At 37.0% G+C, this 18,988-nt stretch overlaps 1 long non-coding RNA gene across 1 annotated transcript in view; it reads left to right on the top strand.

Moving 5' to 3' along the window:
• LOC103887060 overlaps positions 1–18,590 on the top strand; it is a 91,189-nt gene extending 72,599 nt beyond the window's left edge. The window contains exon 4 of the long non-coding RNA XR_002523960.2: positions 11,086–18,590. This is a non-coding gene — a long non-coding RNA (uncharacterized LOC103887060). The remainder of the gene's footprint in view (positions 1–11,085) is intronic.
• Positions 18,591–18,988: the final 398 nt, after the last annotated feature.

The following is an 18,988-nucleotide window of genomic DNA, read 5'->3' as shown; positions in this document are numbered from 1 at the left end:
TAAGAAGAGGATAGGTTTGATACCAGATACTCAGCCATGACCAGAACCAAAGACCTTACCACTATTCCTTATTTTTATAGTCATCACTTTCCAATGCCACTGTCTTATGTTTTTGTTCCTATTTCTTAACTTTTCCCTATTCCTCATGAGAATTAAATGCTTAATCTCAAGAGCAAAAGCATTATTTTTCATGAATAGGAGAACTTAAACAAGACATTTAAGTTTCTTGATTCTTAGTTTATTTATCTAAGATTATGGTCAAATTTTGTTAGGCAGTATTTAATAAGCATCGGTACTTACAGTGTGTTCCACAGGTTAACAGTGTCAGAGTAATCTGGAGAGGTTTGTTAAAAATAGAGATCCTTTAAATCCTTCCAGATCCACTTAATCAGAATCTTGGTTGAATGGACTCTGGGGATCTGCATTTTTACCAAGTTGCACAGAGGACCCTTGTGTAGACTCAAGTTTGAAAACACTGTAATAAGGCCATCATGAAGATTAAATGAGCTATATTCTATGAAGCACCTGAAATGTAAGTGTTTAATAAGTGCTGGTATTTATTTCACTATTTTCTATTCCATATATTTTAGGAAGATATTTTAAATAAATATGCCAATATGTGAAATATTTTGATCCTATTCGGATATTACAATTAGATGCAGTACACACACACACACACACACACACACACACACATCTATTATGTAGTGCTGCTATTAACTAAAATACCACATGATCCAGGTTTTTTTTGTTATTTATTAGAACACTCAATAAAAAACAAGTTCAGCTGTAAATTTGATGTGAAATATATAACTTAAAATCTTTCAGTAATCAGGATCTGTCAAGATATTTCAGCCTCGTAAAATATGTGGAAGGGTTACTATTTCTTTTTTTCCCACTAAAAAGGAAACTAAAATTCAATAGGAACATACACAGTGTGTTTAAAAAGGGAGCCAAATACATTGCTATTCTGACTTGTGGTTTATCAAAGTGCATTCCAGTAAAAGAAGAAAATATTGGAGATTTTAAAGAGTGTTATGAGGTTCCAAATCCACAGTTCCCCACAAAGTTAATTGTCTTAATTGTTGTAAGTGATTTACAGGTTTTAAACATTCATGAAAGTAAAGTAAAAATGAATAACCCTGTAAGTAATATCCTCCTTCACTTAATAACGTGCAGAATCAATTGCGTACAGCATTTAACATGCATTTTTGGCAAATTGGCTTCCTTTTTAGAGATGGCATCCAAGACATAGTTGCAAGGCAATCAACATCAATTACCAGGTTACTTCTGTTTTAGTTATAGCATAATTTTCACTGGAAATTAATTATATTGTTGGGTTTTTAGGGTGTTAATTAATCATCCATCTCCTGAGCCCAGCTCAAGCCTGAAATCAGTGAGAAAATTGCTAGGAGTAAGATGAACAGGGATCAAAATACTAGAATTATTTGTAAATATAGATTGGGAAATTTACTGGGATCTATGGTCACCATTGGGCTTTCTGCTACCTTTATCCCAATATAAACAGCATAGCTGAAGAAGTTGGGTCTGCCAAGTAGAATCACTTATCTAGAATTATTGCCCCACATCTGTTGAAGTCTATTAGTGGTGACAGAGAAACAGGCCTGCAGACCAACATCTAGAAAAAATATTTTGATTTCGATCTATGTGTCCTCATCTCAGGGATGAACAATTGGTGGGGGTTTGAATAAAAAGAATGAGGTAGCAACTGATTCATACATGTTTGGTTCCTTCACATTAGGGTCAAGGTAGAAAGTTGCAGTGCAGGATGCTTCCATTTATAATACCTTAGGGTCTAACCGGAAGTTCTTTTTAGGGTTGAGTACTGTATGTCCCTTTCTACCTCCCTCTTTCCCATATATCTGCCCACGCTACCACCTAGTAAAATTCAAAACAATTAAGGGAACTTAAATGGATAACAACCAAATGCTACCATCGAAATACATAAATGCTAATGTCTATGTTACATCCCATATTTAGATTGATTTAAATATATTTCTAAAGCTCTTTTATAAATACTGCGTATTAACTACATATTGTATGTGTGGCTGAGATGTGAGTTGCCCTTTGAGTTTCAAAGAAAGTTGGCTCAAACTCCTTCCTATGGACAGTGGCAGTGATAGTTCATGTGTGTACATATGATTGTGCAGTTGTGGGAGTGGTGATGGGAGTGATGACTGCATCATCCTGGTCATTTTTGGGGCTGAGATCTGGCTTCTGATCAAACAAGACAGTGTCTGAATTATCCTCTTCTACTAACTGTGCTGTCCTCATTCCATGATGTATTCATTGAACACAAAGCCTTTCTTCCATTTCCTTCAAAAATGACAAAAAAGAAAAACAATGCTCCCATGAGGCATTTTGGCGGATTCAATCTTGGATACTTTCCTGTTTGTAAAGATGGAGATGGTTTCAGTGAAGTCACAAAAATAAACCAATATTTGCTATTCTTTTAGGAAGACTTATTATCAACACTATGTTACTTTCTATCCTTTCTCTTCTGCTCTCTTCTCTCTTCTCAATGTCCTTCTGCTGAGAAGAAACTCTAGCCCTCCTCAAATTATTTTTATTTTTTTTCATGAAGTTTTCTCCAGCTCTTATTCTGAAATTCATCCTAGGGCTTCAAAGTCAAAGCCACAGGCCCCTCCCTTGTGGTCTTATTCTTCCTCCCCAGTTTCTGCAAGGGTATGAGAGCAGAGGAGCTGCATAAGTATTTATTTCTCCAATGAGAAATATACTATCAGTAGTTAAAAACAGACTCTGTTTTGATTTTAAATATTAATTAGTTTTTTCATCTCAGTATGTTAATTATCTATCTGTCTTCTATACATTATAAAAGAGTTAGTTTTCACTTGCACAATCAGTACTGGCTCTGTAATTCAAAAAATGTAACTACAAATCTCTAAAGTCTTCAAGAATTTGATTGTTTACCAAGTTGCAATTATATTCCTAGCCTGCATTGTGTGATTTCAGTGTATCAAGATGCCTCATTCATAGGACAAAACAACAAAATTTCCTTAGCCTGCTTTATGATTATTGACTCTACAACTAGAATTACTTATTTCACAAGGAATTGATTTTCAAATATACATCTCTAACACAAGTAAAGTATCTGTTCTTTTTCTAAGAGCAGGTTTTGATTAGGAAATGGGTGAACATACTATAGACACTTTGAATACTTAAAAGGGAATGATGTCATCAAGCAAAAAGTTAATTAATAAAGAAGTTTGGAGTAATAAACCAATTTTCTCCTAACATACAATTTGGCTTTCAATTTGGTAGCATTTCTTGGGTAGGTTTAACTCTGGTCCCTTCATTTCTGATAACAGTAGTTTTCAAACATAAATCTGGGTTAAGTTTTCGACTCACTTACTTTTGGTAAATATGTTCTTATTATTGCATCTTACAGTTTGATCCAAAATCAATAATTTGGATACACAAATAGCAAACTAGCTAACTGACAGAGTTCCTAAGGAGACTGGCAAAGTAATCTGCTAAAGCACCTAGCAACAGCCCAGAAAACACTTCCTGTTTCTGAGAATGCCAAAGAGAGGATTCTTTTCTAATCCTATTCTAAACAGAGTGGAAAATATATATGTTTCTTTTGACTGCAGAAGAAGAAATGAGTGAGTTTATAGCATTCACTCAGTAGGACTCTCCAGTGAAAGGGTCTGGATGTTTAACAAGCACTCCAGTTGATTCTTACAAGACACAATTTTAATAAAGTTTAAAGGTGAAGAGAGAGGAAGGAGAGGGGAGGAGAAAATGAAATGTCTTGGGAGTATTTTCTCTCAAAACAGTTTGCTCTTCAAACTGACATACTGATACATATTCCCCCAAGGGAGCATACCTAACTTGCCCAAACCACTATTACTAATTGGACATGTCACATTCGTCAGGTGTTTTAGGAGATAAATCTACAGGGTCAGCCTCTCCTGAATAAGATTAGTATTCAAAAGAGCTAAAAAGAAACACTAGAGACTAGTGAGAAAAATAATCTGCCATATTTTTGTTTTTTATAATGTTTATGCTGAAGTATCGCTATTAAATGTAGCACCTCTTCTTTGCTTTTCCCATTACATTCCAAACTCTTTAAAAGTGGAAATGGTTCCTTAGTCATCTGTGTATCCCCAGCCATAATGCATGGTTCAGCACGTGTTTTTAAATAAGAGAGTGACTTAATAAATACTAAAAGTGTTATGTTAAGCAGTTTTTTATTGTTGTTATTACTATAATTATTGTTTACTTTTTTTATTTCCTCAGGATTCCTTATGCTCATGGAGCTCAGTGCAAGCCTGTGAAAATGTCCTCACTATAGGGAACTATGTTAAATAATTTTATTGAAAAAAATCATTGGTGCATAAGGAATGGAAAATTCTTACATTCATAAACAGTAGGCAAATAGGCACTACAAAATTGAGGATCAGACTGAAAAAAGGAAAGTCACGAGGTGATAGTTTTATGACAGTGCCTGTCCACATTTGATTCCATTGCTTAAACAATGAACATTTCCCCAGCTATGTCTTTACTTTAAATTAACCTTAGTCTCTAGCAGCAGGAGCAATTATTTGGACCTACATTTGGATACAGGAAAAGGAAAGAGATTCTTCTTTTATGCCTCATTAGGCTACAGAATGAGTAACACAATACAAATGTCCCTGAAAGGATTAATGATACAGCTCAAGATAGCTACGATTTGTTCTAATTGGAAATACGATCATCATTTCCTCTGATCTTCGGATCTGGGGATGAGCAAGGATCACAGCTGAACAGTAAGTAAAGAGGCAACAAGAGAGATGAAATCATCCTCAAGTCAGCTATTTCCAGTTCACTCAACACTTCTTTCCAATTTGGCACCTTCCTGGAAGGAGTAGTTGTAGGACTGCATGGTGCGGTTCCAGTATTATTGAGTGGTAAACTGTTGTCCTCAAGACTATGAGTACACTGTGCATGTTAATACAATCTTGCAGGGGGTCCACATGGAGATGTTGAGAGCCTAAGCAGTTGCTGTAGACTTTGAGTGAAACTGTTCTTGGCTGATGTGCTCCAATTCCTAGAATCCCCATTTAGCAAAAGAACTAGAGGGAAGAATTTGTCGTTTGAGATAATCCATTATATTTTGTATTTGTGTAGGAAGACTGAACAGTGTACTATTACTAATAAAAAAAATGATGTTGAGAAGCAATTCTAGTTATCTGTTAGATATCAGTTACTTTTTATCTCATCGACTTGATGTACAGCATGGTGCTTAAGAGTGCCTCTAAGGGTCAGATTGGTTAGGTTTGAAGCTTGGCTCCTTTACTACCAGCTACATGACTCGGGACGAGTAACTTGACCTCTCTGTACTTCAACATTTTCATCCAAAAAATGAGGATAGTAATATTCCCTACTTCATAGAGTTATGAGAATTAAATAACTTAATCTATGCAAAGTGCTACATTATCTGGCCTATAGCAGACACTTTCTATATGCTACTTGTTATTTATCCTCTGCATAGGACATAACAGCAGTAAGCCATTTGTTCTATTTATTTAAATTATTTGCTTCATTGTTTATATGTTATGGCCTATACTAGAATGTAACTTTCATGAGAACTGTGACTTTGCTTGTATTGGTCACTACTGTATCCCTAGAATTCAGATGAGTATCTGATGAGGAATAGATAGTAATACTTCTTGAATGAATGTGAAAGGTAGAATCATATGAAATGCAGATGTTCAACCATTATTGAACTGAAAAATGGTGGCTTATATCGTTCAAATTAATAGAATGAATACCTTAGACTTGAGGACAGCCAATTTGGGCTCTCAGTATAACTAAGCCACCTAATAGCTACGTGACCTTGAACAAGTTTTTTCATTTTGCTAATTTATAGTTTGGAGATGATATATACCTACTTCCAAGAGTTGTTTTGAGAATAAATAATGTATGTGGAGGTAACTTGCACATAATAAACAAACTTTTTTTGGAAACAGAGTAAATTCTAACATTAATGTAGCACTTTAGAATCTGTAAATTGCATTTGCAAGTTTTATTTCATTTGTTTACTGTAACAATAGAAGATGGTACAGATAAAAGAGAGCCTTATTATGCAAGGGTAATTATTCACTACAAAAAATTCACTTAAAGCTGCAACAAAAATTTCATAGTATATAAGGGAAAAAGGATTCAATTGAGACTTTATCTTTAAAAAGTAAAAGTAATAAAAATACTATATTTTTCATAAATTAATAATTTTGGTTATAATGACAATGAGACATATTTACTGAAAATAATGGAGTTCATTTTTTTAAAAGAACCATGATTTCTGGCAAAACCTATAAATGAGAACAAAATGCAACATCCTTTTATGTTATTAACTTGCAAAGAATCATCAAAGGTCACTTTTGAGAAATAGTCAAGGTTTAATCAGCTTTTCCAAAGACTTTTATTGTTATGTTGATATTCAAATATTTTTTCTTTAAAATTCTTGCCCTGTCACCAACCTTACCTTTTCTCTCTTCTGTGGTTTTGAGGTGCTAACTAGGCCAGATATCCTTCCATGTCCGTTGCTTTGTGTGTGACTTTGCACTGTTCTCCAGCACTGCTCTCATTCACCGCTTGAGAGTCTGAAACTTTTCTGAGATTTACGGTTTTGCTTGCCAAAGGATTTGCAAGATATTTATAGACTAATGATCAAAGGCATTGATTTAATGGTTAGAGATAAATACAAATCTTAAAAGAGAAGGGATGTGGAGAGCAGACTAATTTCATAAATGAGCAACTCATTAGAGCATTAGAGGGTATTTTCATGTTATGATGGCTTTTGATTTCTTGTGCAGTCTCATTATGGTGCAGACTCAGATAATAAAATTGAGATAATGAGGAACCTCTGTATTATTACTATCTTCGTTTTATAGATAATTAAAATGCAACTCAGAGAAGTTTAGTGACTTAAGGCAACACAGCAAGTAAATACTGTCTCTTAATCCATGCTCTTTATGCAAAGAAGATAAATTTGGGATTAAGGGTGAAATTATTTTCTTTTGGTTGCAATTTAAATTTATGCTTTACTGTAATAAGAAAGAGTCTCTTCAAAGGACTCATTACTTTGAATAAATGTTAGGATTTCTGAGTAGTCTCAGGTCACAGGCTCAGGTCTTTTCTTCTGCACTTGATTTTGATCTCCGTAGGAAATTATCGCAGGTCCCATGTCTAAGAATTCCTTCTCAAGTAGAATGAATGGAATAATGGAATGAGTTTAGCTAAGAATGAAGATTTATGGGTTCTAGGCTTAGCTCTGATGTTGACAAATTGTCAAAAGTCAAGTATAACCTTGGACAAGGAGCTTTCTCAGTTTCGGTTTCCTTAACTCTAAGATAAAGGTTCTGAGCTCACTGATCACCAAAGCCCTTTGTATGTCAAGATTCCTTATGTCTACCTACTACCTGCACTCCACTACAGGCCAGGTAGGTGGTCTTATGCTGCTATGCCTTTGAACTATGAGACCTGGCACACATGGAGTTTGACTGCAGCTCTATTCTTTCCCTCTCCCTGTAATTTTCCTTTTCGCTTTCTTTAAACCTAAAGTTCTTCAGCAGCCAGTATATTAGTAAGAGTGTGACCTCAAGAGTCAGACATACCTGAGTTCAAACCTCAGCCATGTGATTTGAAAACTCGCTGAGTTTCAGGCTTCTTATTTCTACAGTTAGATTATTAGACAAACACTGGATACTAGTAAGGATGAAATCTATTAATATATGTGAAATAATTGGTACATAGGAAAAACTTAGTAAACACCAACTTCCTTGCTCTCCTTCCGCCTTCTCCAAACACAAAAGCTGCAAAACATATTTGCTTTAGGGCCACCACACTTCTTTTACCAGGAGAACATAGAGATGCAAATGATTAAGGAAAAAAAATTAAAATGGGTTAAGATATTGCTTTTAAGCAATGCTTATTTAAAAGACTGAATTTTGAAGATATCAGTTGTATGTGCACTCACTTGGAAGTCCCTGAACAAAGCACTAACATGATCATGTCTAAGTCAGCATCTTCTAGTGACCTGGAACTTCAGGGCATTGCTTGGCTTTCTTGTTAATCTCTGAAAGCTCACTGTTTTTATTGCCAAAAACAATGTAAAGGATCAGCTCTTCCTTTTAAAGATTTTCTTAGTGTTTTACTATCTCATTTCTTTCAGAGAAGGCAAGCTGAGAATTGCCTTAGGTGGACTGGATATATGTCCTCTTGGTTAACGTTCCTGTCTTCTTATAGACTTTCTTCTAGAATTCAGTTATCTATCTATCTATCTATCTATCTATCTATCTATCTATCTAATCTAATCTATCTTCATCATCAACATCATCTATCTATTCATCTATGTTTTTCATCTATCCTGTGGAAACACTGATGTCAAATATATTTTTCTTGATTTGAGACCTGCATAGAATACTCAGAAATAGGTTTCCAGGGTGAAAAATGAATCAATTGCTTTTGTCATTTAATTTAGTTATCTTCCAAAGTATCTTAATTACATTTTCTTTAATAAAACAAGCTCCTACCATGTGCAGTAGCACATGATTTCTTTTGAAGAGATTCAGACAAAATTCTTCCTATCTTCAAAACTCAAATTTTAGCTATTCAGAAAATGTCAGTGTGTCTAGCAGAAGGAATCTAAAGCTAGCCTGATCTCTAAGAATGCCCAGTTTCACTTCACCATCTCTATGACTGTCATTCTGTGATTCTGAGAGCAACAGAAGAGGGTTCTGTATGCAGGATGTGGGCAGAAAGCCAGGCAGGAGTTACACCACTAGTGTGCCAGCTGAGTGGTTTAGAAACCTTGTGTTCAAGGTTTCAAATAGTGGTCATTCGTAAGTGACCAGAAACCCCAAAGTGGCCAAGACTTGAGGTTGGCATTAAGGATTGAAGAGGAAGGTAAGTCCCAGGAGAAGAGGTCAAAATGGAAAGGAGGTAAGTTTTAGATACATTCAGTCAAGACTCAGTGACCAGAATACAGAATCTCAAACTAGTATGAATGGAAGCTTTTTTTAAATCTAGGTACAGATGACAACAACCTTTGCAATTGTTTTCTTTGTTGCTTACATGATCAGGGAATTTAATCCCATTCCACAAACCTACTCCATAATCATGAAACGAAAAATAGTAATTCTGATAGTGGCTGTTTTTTTCTATTTGTTTTCTATAGCAAATGTCAAAGTCCACCTGTAATATTTTAAGTGGTGATTGGAAGACGGCCATTTTTCTAAGTTTTAAAGAGACACATTCTTGACACATCTGTGGACTTTAGTGTGAATCACAATTTCACTGCCATGACTATGAGAGTCCAGAGAACAAATACAGTGTTTCCTTCTGTTTTGAATGCTATGGTCCCTGGCTTAAGTTCTGGTTCATGGCAGATTCTCCATATACACTTATTTTCAATTGAGAAGCTTAGGTTCAGAATGTTAAGAACAATCCAGATCAAGCCAGCTGTGTTCTGAAACAATGTTGTTTTCCTCAAGCCATCACTTTCTCTGAGTTAGAAACTTTACTTGCTCAATAATGACTTTTCTGAAAGCCATAATTCCAGAACCCCATAAGTTGACTTTCAAGGCTGCTAGGCACTGCACATCTGTCACTTCTCTTTGACAATCTGCAAGGTGCGACTGCAGCATCTGTAGAGAATGGATTAATAATGCTGTCCTGTTTTGTGTGAGAATCCCCAAGGTGGAACGGGAGGCTCAATACAGAGTGTGAACATGCTTAGCATGCTGGCTGGAATTAAACACCTCATTTGAAAACCAAGACACACAAAGAAGAAAATGGAACAAATCCCTGGCTTTCAATTGCATTGCAAATAGGACAGAGTGAGGCTTAAGTGTGGAATTCTGCCTAGATTGTTCTGAATCTAAATGGTTCATCTCTTGCAGAAGAGTGTTGGGTTATTTCAATGTTTGAGACCAGGTAAAAATGTTGAGTATATAGGCTACTTTTCCTTACATTCAACCATTTTATTCACTCATTTGGTGTGGATGCCCATTGTGTGTTGCAGATGAAACAGAGAAAAAGACAAATTTCCTATCCTCATGGAGCTTACATTCTGGTAATAGAGACAGACAATGAATAAATGGACAAATAAATTCATAATGCCATCACTGAATAACAATAACTCACAGTAAGATTGATATGGTGGTACCATAATGCCTGACACCAGATATGATGAGTGACAGTGACAGATAATGATCAGGGATGGTATTTTTGAGGAAGGACCCTTTGGGTAGAGACATGAATGAAGTGAGGATGGGGACCATATGGAGATATCTAGGGGAAAAGCTCCTGGCAGAAAAAAGAGAATATTCAAGGGCTCTGAGGTGGGAACGAACTTGGCATTCTGGGAAATAGCAATCAAATTGGTGAGACTGCATAGAAATGAATGGGGAGATGGTGATGGGGAATAGAATGAGAGAGTAGAAGTGGGCAGCTCGTAAAAGGCCTATTTGCTGGGATTTTGGATTTTGTTCCAGGTGTGGATGAAAAGGCAATGGAGGATCTAAAAGAGAGGGGGAAATAAGATCTGATTTACATGTTTAAAAATTACACTGCGTGGCCAGGTGCGGTGGCTCACACCTGTAATCCCAGCACTTTGGGAGGACGAGGCGGGTGGGTCACCTGAGGTCAGGAGCTCAAGACCAACCTGGCCAATATGGTGAAACCCCTCTCTACTAAAAATACAAAAAATTAGCTGGGCATGGTGGGGCATGTCTGAAATCCCACCTACTCAGGAGGCTGAGGCAGGAGAATCACTTGAACCAGGGAGGTGGAGTTTGCAGTGAGCCAAGATCACACCATTACATGCCAACCTGGGTAACAGAACAAGACTCCATCTCAAAAAAAAAAAAAAAAAAAAAAAAAAAAAAAAAAATTACACTGCATGACAGGCAGAATAATATTCCTTCAAAAATGCCCATGCCCTAATCTCTGGAACTGTGAATGCATCACATTACATGTCAAGGGGGAATGAAACTTTCAGATGGAAGTAAGGTTGCTAATCAGCTAGTCTTAAAGAGATTGTTTTGGATTTTGCAGGTGCTCCCAATGCAATCACAAAGATCCTTAAAAGTGGAAGAAGGTGGGAGAGGTCAGAGTGATACGAGGAGAACTCAGTCCACCATTACTGGCTTTGAAGATGGAAGAATGGGGCTATGAGCCCTGGAGTGTGGGCAGCCTGCAGAAGCTGGGGCAGGGATTCCACGCTGGCACCTCTAGAAAATAATGCAGCCAACCAGTCCTTAGGCTTTCGCCCAGTGAGAGTCAAGTTGGACTTCTGACCTACAAAAAAGTAAGATGATGAATTTATATTGTTTAAACCACAAAGTTTGTGGCAGTTTGTTACAGGAGCAATAGAATATTAATACACTGTAGCCTCTGTGTGGGGGATGAACTGTACCATCTAAAAGTAAAGGGAGTACAATTAGGTTGTTCCTAATGGAATTTAGAATTTGGGGAAAATGGTCTAGAGAATAGGGACAACAGTGAAGGTGGTGGGAAGTGGTCAGATTTGGGATATATTTTCAAGCTGACAAAAAAATTGTCTTGCATAATTCCCAGAATTTTGGTCTAAGCCATTGAGTTTGATGAACTAGATGAGTAGTAGTGCATTTACTGACATGGGAAAGACAGGGGAGCTATGGTTTAGAGGAGAAAAGAAAGAATTCTGTTTTAGAAATTAGTTTGAGATCTTTTTCAGATACGCAAGTGGAGATGTTGATTAGGCAACGGGATAAATGATCCTGAAGCTCAGGAGATGGGTCAGGACTAGAAATATAAATTTAGTATAGCAAAGTTACAAAATGGAAGAGGCTTTTGCCCTAGATATTATGATGCCACCCTCAAAACCCCACTACTTATACTTGAAATGCTATGTGAGAAGAAAGAATGATTTTGGATTTCTGAAGCCCTTATTATTTGCTGTCTTACAGTTACTAAGCTGATAATCTAACTAATCCCCCAAACTGTTTAATCACTTTATATTCAACAAAATTTGAATTTCCAAAATTGCTCAAATTAAATCCAGAGAACAGTAGTATCTAGCTTATTTTGTTGCAGATTTAGGGACATAGTCATGAATATTTCCTGATGATGTGTTCTTATCTAAGCTTGCTGGGGCAAATTGGGTGACAAAAACAACTGTGGTTTCAGTGGGTGCAGCCTTTATCTGTGGTTGAAAATGGCTCGTCATTTGGAACAGCCTGATGAAGAAAGAGAGGGGAGGATGTACCACTTCCCTTTTAGGGCATGAATCTGCAGGTGCACACATTTCTTCCACTCATTTCCTCTGGCTCAAAAATAATATATAGTCCCATTGAAGATTTTTGTTTTTGTTGTTGTTTGTTTTGTTTTTGTCTGGATGGCCGTCTGTGCAGCTGAGATTTTGGGGTTCAATTACTAATGAACAAAGAGAAAGTAGATGTTGGAGACAATAGTAGTTCTCTCCCAGTCAGTTCCTTTGGCTACCCTAGTAATCTTATGTATCCTTCTTTTTGCCCCTAGAACACACTTACCCTTCCCCAAGGGTCGCATGCCAGGTACTACATCCAACTCAAAGCCCAGATCTGCAGGTGACGCATAGACTTTCACTAGAACTAGGTGTGGCTGCTTGTAGTTCAGGGAACTATAACCTAAAAAACTAGTTATTTGACTTCTCCCCAGTGTAAAACAGCAGAGTAGGAGCTGTATGTTGCAATTAAAACACACAAACAAAAGTCAAAAAGCCTCCAAGTTAGAAAGAAGGGTCTGAAGAGGCAGCACTCACTTTATAACAATGATCAAGTGCTCATGTACAGGAATACCAAAGGCTCCTGTACGAGGTCTGCCAGAGCTGCCGTAACAAAATACTACAAACTGTCTGGCTTCAACAACATAACTTAACTTTCTCACAGTTCTGGAGGCTAGAAGTCTACAATCCCAGTGGCAGCAGGTGTGGCCTCTGCTAGGCTTGCAGATGTCCACCTGCTCGCTGTGTCCTCCTGTGGTTTTTCCTCTGTGCACGGCCCTAATGTCTCTCCCTCTTCTAGTAAGGAGACCAGATGCTTTGGATTAGGACCTACCCTAGTGGCCTCATTTTAACTTATCCACCTCTTTAAGGGCCTTATCTCCAAATACAGAGTCCCATTCTGAGATACTAGGGGTTAAGGCTTCCACATAGGAATTTGGCGGAGAGTGAGGAGAACAAGTCAGCCCATAACAACTCCTTTCCTTAGCAATGGAGTAAATCCCTTCTTTAGCTCACCTGGCATCCCTGTCGTTATTCTCTGGGCAGAACTTTCGGAATTCGTGTCTGTGTCTGCTCTAGGACCCAGATCACAGAGCATCAAGTGAGGTCAGAGAGTTTCTTGCCTCAGGCATAAAAGTTGAGGGGGCACAAAAAGACTTGATAATCAAAAAAAATTTTAATGATATATTTTAAACAAACAAAATGAATGTAAAGGATCTATAAATCTATGGTGAACAATATAACACTGTTTAATAGAGATAGGATTGTACTGATGATTTTCCTTTTTGTCTCAGGATCTGATATGACTTCTATGGCACTGCTATAGATCATGTTAGTATTAAAAATTTTGCTATTTTGTTCATCCATGATGTTTTGTACTGATTCTGATTCTATATTGTATTAAAATAGTATTTTGATTACGGACTGTTTTTGCACTACCTTAAATTCTGTACTTGAGGCCAGGGCCTTAACTTGCCTTACTCTCATCTTGCTCCCTCCTCCTCCAACCCTTTGCTTCTCCCTCTGGAAATTTTTTCTTGTCCATCCCCCCTTCATTACATCTGAAGTGGACACAGGAGAGGATATCCTTCCTGGTGACCAAACCACATTATGTTGGTGCAAGTTCAAAGACCTATAGGTGTTTTAGGTGTGTAGCAACACCAGGCTTTGGTCAGCTAGGTTTCCCATTCATTCAGTATATATATAATTTCCTAAAAAACCTAGTCAATTTCTGGTCTATTTATTTCTAATCAATTCTATAGGTCAGTAATAACAGTCAATGGTCTCATCCAACATACTTCTTAAGCATGAATATTTCAATCTTTTATTTTCTGTCCTCTGTGTGCTGCCCATTTTCACTCTGACTTTTTTTTTTTTTTTTTTTTTAAGGTAGCTGAGGTCATTAAAAAATATATTTGGTTGGGAAGAAAAGATCTTAAGTCCAATTTGTGCCTCCGTGCTCTGTGTCTGGCAGAGAGCGCTTACTGGGAAGTACTTGAGCAAAGCCTAGGCTATAGGCTTTTCTCCAGCTAAGGCTGCTTCTTCAGAATAACCAGAACAGAGAAGCTATTAACTTTCCAGCCCTGTAGGGTTCCAACTGTCGAGACCCTTCTCTACCCCACCCCACCCCCAAAAGTAAAAGAAAAAAAAAAACATGCCTACCAAAATGCAACTGAATTTCCTTCCATCTCTACTTTTAAGTAGGCTGACTCTAGCTGGGATTCAGCCCATTCTTACAGGACTTTGCTAAAAATGACAAGAAGCGGTCAATAATACCCTGCACTGATATTCTGAAAAAATTCAACACATTCCTAAAGTGGGCTCAGTTAGCATGGGTTCTGATGTCCAGGTTATCACAGGAGACATTGTGATAAGCAGAATAATAACCTAGCCACACTTGCCCAAAGATGTCCATGCCCTAATCACCAGAACCTGTGAATATATACCTTATGTGGCAAAGAGGAATTAAGGTAGCAGATGCAATTAAGGTTAACCATCAGCTGACTTTAAGATCAAATAGTTGACTTTATCCTGGACTATCTAAGTGGATGCATCAAAATTTCATTGATTATTAAAGGTAGATGAAAGAGGCAAAAGAAGAGGTCAAAGCGATTTGTAGTGAGAAGGATTTGACCTGCTGTTGCTGGCTTTGCAGATGGAGAAGGGGGCCCTGATCAAAGAAATGCAGGCATCCCTAGAAGCTGGAAAAAGGAAGGAAATAAGTCTCTCCTAGAGCCTGCTGAACAGAGCTTAGCCATGATAACAACTTAATCTTTAGTTCCATAAGAGCCATGTAGGGTTTCTGACCTCCAGAACTGTAAGGTAATAAATTTCGTTGGTTTAAGCCATTAAATTTGTGGTAATGTTATAGAACAGCCATAGGAAATGAAGGAAGCATTTTTTATCAAATGTTTTGCAATTCAATTTTTAGCCTGAATTTTTTTTGTCCTTGCCACTCACTGCCTAATCATTAAGCCGGTGTCATATTTGTTCAGTTGTGTTATGCCGTTATCCCACTATAAGTACCAGATTCTATTCATTAGTACATTGTTTCATAGCTCTGACAAGACCCAAAATAACTCTGGCTTAAGCAAGATAGACCATGAATCTATTTTACGTAAGTCTGAAGAGAAGCAGACCACGGTTGTTCCAAGGGTTGGTAATTCGACCTCTCTCTTGTTCCTCTGACATCCCTAAGTATTGCTTCCATCCATGTGGCTGAAGAAGATTCATCATCATATTTTAGTTACTGGAATGAAGAATTAGGAAGCGAAGGGCACACACCTTCCCTTTAGGGCCATAACTTGGAAGCTGCACACATCACACTTGCATTCCATTGGCCTGAAATTAGTCACATGCTGTATTTAGCTGCAAGGGAAGACACCATGTGTAACTTCTAATTTGGTGGCCATATGCTGAACTCAAGGCCTATTCCTAAAAGGAGGTGAATGGAGATATCAATGCCTGCTACATACAGGAGGTGACAATTTCACTGTTCAAAGATAAAATGTATTTCAATATTCACCCCAAGATAGGAAAAACACTTATCCCAGCAAAGTGACTTTAAAATTCTTCCCGTGGACACCGGAGTGGAATGGGGTCATCACAGAATCAGCATTCCTGCAAGAATGTTTTAGGTATAGAATGTTCAAGTAAGAGACTGAGGGTTGCAATGGTGCATTGGCAAATGAGTGTTGAAATCAAGCAAAACTCTCATGTAAGGCTAAGATTTAGTGGAAACCTTTTACATCAAAAGTGGATATCCCAGAGTAGATTTGGAGATAGGAGAACAACATGGAAAATATGAAGGAAGCTCTAGATAAGACCAGCCTAGAGGCTCTTTTCTTAGCCATTATCATCAAGAGTTACCATCAATCCTCCTGGTGAGGAGAAACCAGAGACTGTTGCCAGAATCTATTGTGTATTGTTTTTAGATTGATGTTTAAATCTGGAGACTAAATTGTAGATTTTTTTTTTCATTTTCAACAAATTCTGTGGTCATCTTCATGAAAATCTTGAGTTAAATACCAGCGTGGGTGTTGTCACACATAGATATTTGGAGGAATTAGATCATGCAGTTAGATATCAGATTCAGGAGCCCTGAGCGGGAAAACCCAGGTAGGCATCTCTATTCTGGAATTCTAACAAAATGTGTTACTTGGGGAGCTTAACCTTTGTAAATCTCTAAACAGTATTGAAGTGTCCTGGCAGTTTAGGTCACTGTGCTTTCTCACCCACTGACATTCTGACATTTGTGCTAAATATCATTGGTTATTTGCTCACTATCCTATGAAGTATCAACAATTCAAAAACATCTCAATGTCTGAAAACTTCGAACTTTGGTGATCCTCTTGGCTGATGTCCTTATGCTTTAGCTGAGGTAGAAAACTGGTTCTCAGAGAATAAATGAGTTTACATGCTAAATGGTTTGTTATTGACAGAGTCACATTTGGAGTTTCAGCCCTGATAGCTACTCTACTATTCTGCATGTTATGCTTTTCTGTTTGATTTTCCCCTTATTTCTATTTTTAATCACCTAAATAATATGTGTTTATTATTTCTTAAACTATTACATTAGAGAGAAAGTACTGTATCTTTACTATATCTACTAGTAATAATTTGCACTGCTAATTTTAGTTCTTTACTCCTGTTGTCATGAATAATCCCTTATGAGTTGAGTATCCATGTCCTTTAATATCCATGTTTGTGTGTACTTTTCATAGAACACATATAGTATTACTTGTAGGTTTTTCTTTACTAGGTAAGGGGTATCATACTATACCTATTGTTCTACAATTTACTTTCACTCTACATGTTTTTATGATGTTTACATATTTATACACAGATCCAAATCTTTCCTTTCAATTAATGTATGATATTCCATAATCCAAATAGACCACATCTTATTTCTCTATTTTATTTAGTCATTTCTCTTTTGATATACATTTCATTTGCTTTCAGTATTCACTATTAAAGCTAATTACATTTATGCATTCAACATTCAATATTTTTTAATCACTCAAAAAAAAAAAAAAAAGAAAGAAAAAAGCACAAACCAGGAAAGCCTGAAAGGTCATAGCCTGTCATTTGGAATTATGGCCTGTGGAAGATAAAGATTTAGATTTCAATTATTTAATTTTATATTAAACATGTTAGAAGTCCTAGAGCCATAGATTAATAGAATTAAAATAAATTAAAAGAAATATCAGCAATCCCCAAGTTTATCTTTTTTCTTTCAAGGAATTGATGTGAAGAATTTAATGATTTCACACCCACATTACAAAATGACAATTGATGGTTTGTGCTCTCTACCTTTGTTACACGGACCACCTTCCTTGCCATCTTTCATGTTAGAATTCTTTGAGACATCCTTAGCTTCTTCCCTCCCCCAGCCTGTCCTCCTTTTTTCATTTATGGCACCCCTGAGACATCTTCAGAGACCCATATATGATCTAATTTTCTCTCTTCCACCTTGGTCCACTCAGAACCACTGCTCTATAATGTAAACCATTAGTCTATAACATAGGCTTTATAATGGTAAAAACCAATTTCCCTTTCACTTGCCCAAGACAGATAAGACTACTCTACAATGGCACTGTTTTCTCTTCAAATGTTGCCTCAGAATTATCAACATAATAATTGATAATCATTATTATCAATAATAATATTGATCTTTCTCCACACTGCCCTATAAGAATTTAAATTAACAAGTGAGATGGGACCTATTTGTCATCATCAATATGAAACTGGCTGTTTCTAGGCCACACACTCATGGTTCCCTGCAGATGGTGATTTGTATATATCACTTAGTTGTTACAGTTGCTTCATTTTTATCATCTGGCATCTCCTGCCTCATGTACTCTACCCATCCCCAGGACCCAGTTCAATTCCTCCCTTTCCCTGAAGCCTGCCCCAACTATTCGTGTCCATAGTGCCCTCTTTTCTCTTCATTCCTGTGGTACTTACCTTATATTGCTGTATAAATAACACACCTCTTGCTTTTCTCTCAGATGCTCTAAAGATAAAGGCCATGACCTTCACTTGCCCTCTCTTCTGCACATCTACCATAGTACTGAGAACCTAATGTACTCCTGCGTCTCATTGTGTGAGTGAGCAACTATTGGGTGGAAAAGGCACTTAAGGAAGTATAAAGCCTTATATATGGAATGTTTGCAAAAAACTGAGATGTTAATTTGTCAACAGTACCAGAATCTGGCCAATAACTTGGCATTTTGAAAAATGCACTATTTTAGATAATTTATTTTCTTCAAAATAAATGTAATATTTTTTTAACATGAATAATTGTGTTTTAATTGAATATGTGTAAACATAAAATTGGTACAAATTCTTTTTTTTTAAATTTATTTATTATTATTATACTTTAAGTTGTAGGGTACATGTGCATAACGTGCAGGTTTGTTACATATGTATACTTGTGCCATGTTGGTGTGCTGCACCCATCAACTCGTCATTTACATCAGGTATAACTCCCAATGCACTCCCTCCCCCCTCCCCCCTCCCCATGATAGACCCCGGTGTGTGATGTTCCCCTTCCTGAGTCCAAGTGATCTGATTGTTCAGTTCTCACCTATGAGTGAGAACATGTGGTGTTTCGTTTTCTGTTCTTGTGATAGTTTGCTAAGAATGATGGTTTCCAGCTGCATCCATGTCCCTACAAAGGACACAAACTCATCCCTTTTTATGGCTGCATAGTAT

This window comes from Papio anubis, chromosome 8 (genome assembly GCF_008728515.1).
Source record: "Papio anubis isolate 15944 chromosome 8, Panubis1.0, whole genome shotgun sequence".
Classification (NCBI taxonomy): Eukaryota; Metazoa; Chordata; class Mammalia; order Primates; family Cercopithecidae; genus Papio; species Papio anubis.
The sequence above is the reverse complement of the archived record's forward strand: the minus strand, read 5'-3'. Positions and strand labels throughout refer to the sequence as shown.